Source organism: Canis aureus, unplaced genomic scaffold, assembly GCF_053574225.1.
Source record: "Canis aureus isolate CA01 unplaced genomic scaffold, VMU_Caureus_v.1.0 NW_027326404.1_RagTag, whole genome shotgun sequence".
In the NCBI taxonomy this organism is placed as follows: Eukaryota; Metazoa; Chordata; class Mammalia; order Carnivora; family Canidae; genus Canis; species Canis aureus.
Genome location: NW_027554409.1, coordinates 5479 through 11336, shown reverse-complemented (window position 1 = coordinate 11336; position 5858 = coordinate 5479). Strand labels below are relative to the sequence as shown.

The 5858-nt window shown below is 39.8% G+C and overlaps 1 pseudogene; it reads right to left on the bottom strand.

Annotated features, from left to right (window-relative positions):
• Positions 1-3042: 3042 nt before the first annotated feature.
• On the bottom strand, positions 3043-4870 carry LOC144309437 (zinc finger C3HC-type protein 1 pseudogene; annotated as a pseudogene).
• Between the last annotated feature and the right edge of the window lie 988 nt (positions 4871-5858).

Below are 5858 nucleotides of genomic sequence, written 5' to 3'. Positions count from 1 at the left end.
AAAATGTACTGAAGCCCAAAATGCTCATAATATTTCAAACTATATATTCATTTATCCTTTTCCTGTGTCATAATTTTATTAGGTGCTCCCTTAGTATTTGGGAGGTCAAATCCATGTGCTATCAATATACCAAGTTGGTACGTGGACCTTTCTGAACTGTCGTCTTAAGGAGATCCAAAAATGCTTAAATGAATTTAAAAAAATTAGTAATCAGAATGGAATAGAAAAAAACAGTAAAAACAGCTGGTAGCATTCCAAAGAAAAGAAACCAAATGGAGTGAGACAGAAATCATGCAGAATCTTGAATATAAAGACACAAACCCTGAATTTATGTTGAATATAAAAAGCAAGGAATGAAAGAATAGCTGGAAAGTACATTATTGTGAATAGTGAAAGAAGATATCCATTTGGAATGAGGTAATTTTAAGAGAATACATTTCAAAAAATATAAGAAATATCTTCTGGCATAAGGGATTTCATACATGAAAATATGGACTAAAGATCGAAAGAACGCACGTAAGAGTAACAGTGTAGCGATGGAAAGGACAAGTTTTGTGCCTTTTAAAAGAAGAACTTGAAAGGAAAGATAGTATAGCAAATGCAAAGCTGGTTGGCATAGGAGTGGAGGATTGAGGTACTGAAAATTACTTAAGCAATAATAACATAATAGAAACAAAATCTAACGGAGTAAACAGAAATGGACATAGCACCTGTGCATATTAATAATAGCAGGCAGAATTAATCAGGATTGAAAGGAAAAATTGAGTCATCAGCATGATGAGAAAGGGAGTAACACCCAAGGAGAAGGAGTGGACCGGAAAGAGAAGGTGACCTAATGAAATAATTCAGCAGAAGCTGAACCTTTAAGAATTACTGTGAATCCAAATCATCTTTAAGATTCTTGGGACACCTGGCTGGCTCAGTTAGTACAGCAGGTGACTCTTTTTATCTCAGGGTGGAGATCAGTTAGATTCCAATGTTGGGGGTAACGATTACTTAAAAATAAAATCTTGGAAAAAATAAAAATAAAAATAAAATTCTGTTCAAATGCCATGTCTTTCAAAAAAGCCTTCTTTGAACACTCCTGTTCATGGTTGGTTGTCCTTTATTTTCCTCTTGGGTGATGGTGATTCCTCACACCATCATTAAACTTTCCTCATTATTTGGAATGCTGACTATAGTATCTTGTCAATTGTATTGCTTTTTGAGGAACAGGTTGCATTTATTTACATTTTTCATGAGGCATAGTTCAATTCTACAAGCAGAGTGGATATCCAACAAATATTTGTCATATGGACAAATAGGTCAGCCTGCTTTGTTTGCAACTAGGTAATCCACATTAAAAGTAATAACATGACTTTTGATATATGATAATTGAGTACCAGAATCAAAGGGAAAAGGTAAATTTTTTGGTAACCTCAAAACATTGGAGGAGTGCATCAAACAACCTCAAAGAAAAGATTTGGGTTAAGCAAACAAGTATGAGGCGAAGAGAAAAAATATAAGTTAGAATAAATTGAAAAGATAATGTGGAAGAAGAGAAATAAGACTCTAAAAAAATCAAAGCAAGTATTGGGGAATCAATATGAAATTGTCAAGCTTAATTTTATGGTCAAAAAAGTGATAATATAATTTCCATGATTTATTACTTACTGGTAAGAAGTTCAAGAACAAATATAGTCAATAAAATTTCCTACTGATTTTGTATTACTGATTTGAAGTGGTGCCTCGGAAATAATGGTTCTAAATATATTTGGGTTCTTTATGCAGTTTTGGCATCAAAGCATCCAAATTGTGTTTGCCCCTTTTTGTCTAAGGCAACTTTTTAAATTCAAGTTGTTTCTACAAAGAGCACATAAAATCTTGATCTCTTGGATATGTAATTTCTTGAAGACATGAGTTTTTATTTTTTATTTATTTATTTTTTAAGATTGTATTTATTTATTAGAGACACACAAAGAGAGAGACAGGCAGAGGAAGAAGCAGGCTCCATGCAGGGCGCCTGACGTGGGACTCGATCCTGGGTCTCCAGGATCATGCCCTGGGCTGAAGGCAGCACTAAACCGCTAAGCCACTGGGGCTACCCGACACGAGATTTTAATAGTAAAATGGATAGGCCCTTAACTATAGCTGTGAGTGATCTCACTGAACATGTATTATACCAGGCACTTTGAGATGCTTCATGCTTAGGCCACAATCATACATTGGATTATGTCATATGTGCTCAAATTTCACCCAAATTAGTAAAACAAACAAACAAACTTTTCAAATACCCACTTTTCCTTGGAAAGTACTGTTTTGTCATGTATTTAGGAAACCTTAAAATTAAATGTACCAAGAGGGACATCAGATCATGTCACCTCAGCAACCTAAATTAAGCCTCCTATCCCAATCCCTCCCACCTCCACCCTGCCCACCCTATCAACTACAAGTCATAGTTAATGTTCAGTGCTTTGGGTTGATGGCCTGGATCTGTTTTTCCTACTTCTGAAAGAACTTGTCTATAATATTCAGATCAGAGCTTCACCTTTCTGTTTTGCTTTCTGCACTGATGAACAGATCTAACCACTGAGGGACACATAAGACTGTGTCTCATAGTATGATTGACAGAGACCCGCATTTAACTCTTAAAGAAATTGTTCCAACATTATGTGGACTGTAGTGAACATTTTTAGAAATTGTGAAGGCATAAAACCACAAAAGCTTCTTCTTTTTCTTTTAAATTTAGAAACATAAAATATAAATCAATAGTTACTTAAAAATGTCTTTCAAAGAGCTAAATTCACTCTGTTAATTTAAGAACATAAATCAAATGACAAGTAAATTATTCAATCATAAAATTATACAGATTGGTCTATTTATAAATGATAGACCAGAGAGAATGTTAAGAATATATGAAAAAGTTCCCTTTTATGTTTTTAAATACAAAATTATAAAGTAAAAATATTTTATCTTTATTTTTATTTTTTTTTTTAAGAATATTCACAAATATTTTATTAATACATATTGTCATATTCCCAGTATACAAGAGCCCTTGAGACACTGCCCAGTATGGAAAGACACTAAACGTGCTCAGGGCCTTGGTCTTCTGTCTGGTTGAAGTGACCCCACACTCTTTTAATAGGACCACATGTGTTGTACCTCACCTGTCCACACCCCCGCATGGAAACAGGCTTCCCTTCAGTCAGATGCAGAGAGTGACACTCACTGCCTTTTGCAAGGATGATGGCTTCTGATGGTTATACCAGAATGGAAAAAACTTGGCATCAGCTGACCACAAAGAAATTCAGACTTCATTTCCCAAAGTCATTCATTCTGCTTCTCTCTGGGAAGGGCTAGAATGTCTTCAGGATGAGCATAAAGATTCCCACTGCCGGAATATTCGGAATACTTTCCTGGATTTCTCAGAGAGACTCATGGAGTCTGTTTCAGCTGGCTGGTTGGACTGCTTGTGGGCCAAGAGGATGTTCAGCACAGCCTTCCAGCCTGGCTCTGTAGAGATACTGGCATCTGTCTCCGTTCCACCATGCTCCCTGGTTTCCTTGCCAAGTGTCACATTTACCCAAGGGCACCAGTCTCTATGCTGAGAGGTGGGGTCAAAGCAGCTTCGGGAAGATGTGTCTGAGCTGCTAGAAGAGCAGAGGCGAGCTCGTTTGGCTCTCCGGAGAGGACTAGACGGCACTTCCAGGCCACTACTGTCTCCTGTTCCCATACTTCGGGTCACAGGACGGCTTCTGGTGGTGGGGCTAGCGGCCTCTGGCTCAGGACGGTCAACAGGACTGGAAGAGTCCCAGCTCCGAGTTCGGGAGACAATGGGACCTGGGCTCCTTTCAGCCTGCTCTGAGCCAGGAGAACATGTGGCATCCTGGCTCCGAGTCATCATCCTCCGAGGAGACTCAGGCACAAGAGGGAAGCGCTCTGGCCGTCCCTCAGGGCCTGGGATGGGGGAGCTGGTCAGGCCAAAGGATGCATCCAGGTCGGTCATGGATGACTCAATCTGCTGGAAGCCCCAGAGCCCCACCTTCCTCATACACTGTGAACACGTTATTAGGGAGAGCTGCATGGGTTCCAAAGAAGAACTACAGGCCCAGCCACATACAGAGAGAACACATGCAGTGACATGGACTTGGATGTCTGAGCCTAATTTGCTTGTAGTTTTTCTCTCTTCAGTTCGGCAATCAAGTTCATCTTCAAGCAAGTGCAGAAGAAGACTGATCTTGTCTTCTGTCAAACACATAGTTTTCAAGTCCTCTGGCCTCAGGGAAGGAAGCTGGAGGTCCAAGTGACAAAGGCTTTGAAAACGATCTAGGAATTCGCTAACAAGAACAGCAGGCTCACCCAATGGCAACATCCCAAATCGATCTGGGGAGGGGCTGTCTGGCCAGAAACAGAACTTTCCATGGGCAGTGCACAAGGCCTTCTTCAGCTCGGCACATCGGTCCTTATATCGGTCAAAATCAAAAGCTGGTTGCAAACTGGCACAGAGAAAAGCCTGACAACTGGAGCACTTGAGCATATCACATTCAACTGTGACCCAGCCATATTTTGCACAGACAAGTGGAGACAGCTCGGCGGGCTTACCTGCCCATTTCAGAGAAGAAAATGTTTCCACTCTGCTAAAGAAGGCTTCTTTACTTGTAGATTCCAATGGCGGCTGTTCTGCTTGGGGTGACCCATTAACTGACTGGAATGTGGCAGATGTGTCCTTCGCTTCGGCGCCTCCCTCTTCCGGGGCAATCCCCTCATCTATCAGCTGCCGGATCTTTTGAGGGGTCCCTTCTGGGGAGCGAACAACCGCACCCCAAGTCTTTTCAACCCCCGAGGCAAACGCTTGCCCCTCACTGGGCGCCGCCATCTTGGTCCCAAGTAAAAATATTTGAAACCAGTTTAACATATTTTTAAGAGCTTAGTGTCTCCAGCTAAAACATACTGTGATGTTGTATGATGGATATAACATTGAGATCTACCTTAAACTTGGGTGGTTTGGATTTAGCCTTATTTTTAAATTTATGTTTATTGGACAAGGCCCTTAAAATCTTGGGAATGCTTTATTTCAGTTAATGCATTATTAACTAAAAAAGTAGGGGTTAAAAAATCTGCCTACCCTCACAGGGTGTTGGTAGATGGAAAAGAAAGAGTGTATGATAAAGTAAACTTTATTGTTATCATTTAATATCAAAAGTAGCATTTAGACATCTGGTCCCAGAGAAGATGGTATGGACACACTTTTCTCTGTCCCTCCCCTCTGGATGTCCTGGAAGTAATTCAACAAATAATTATAAAAAAGACTATAATTTTCATTAAAATACTATAATCATAAAAATGACTTTTCAACAAAGAAAAGCCCAGGACCAGATGGCTTCATTGGTGAATTCTACCAAACATAAAATGAAAAAGCAATGCCAATCCCTCTGCAACCCTTCCAAAAAACTGAAGAGGAGGGAATACTCCCAAAGTCATTTTGTGATGCCAGGATTCTCCTAATACCAAAGCAGACAAAAAAAAAAAATTACAAGAAAAGGAAATTAATAACAGCCCTGATAAATACAGATGTAAGGCGTCCCTGGGTGGCTCATTGGTTGAGCCTTTGCCTTTGGCTCAGGTTGTGATCTCGGGGTCCTGAGATTGAGTCCCACATCAGGCTCCCTGCAGGGAGCTCACTTCTCCCGCCACCTATGTCTCTGTCTCTTGGTGTCTCTCATGAATAAATAAATAAAATATTTTAAAAATATAGATGTAAAACTTCTCAACCAAATATTAGCAAAGTGAACTCAATAGTTCATTAAAGAATCCTATACTCTGACCAAGTGGAATTTACCACTGGGATGCAAAAGATGGTACAACATACGTAAACCAGT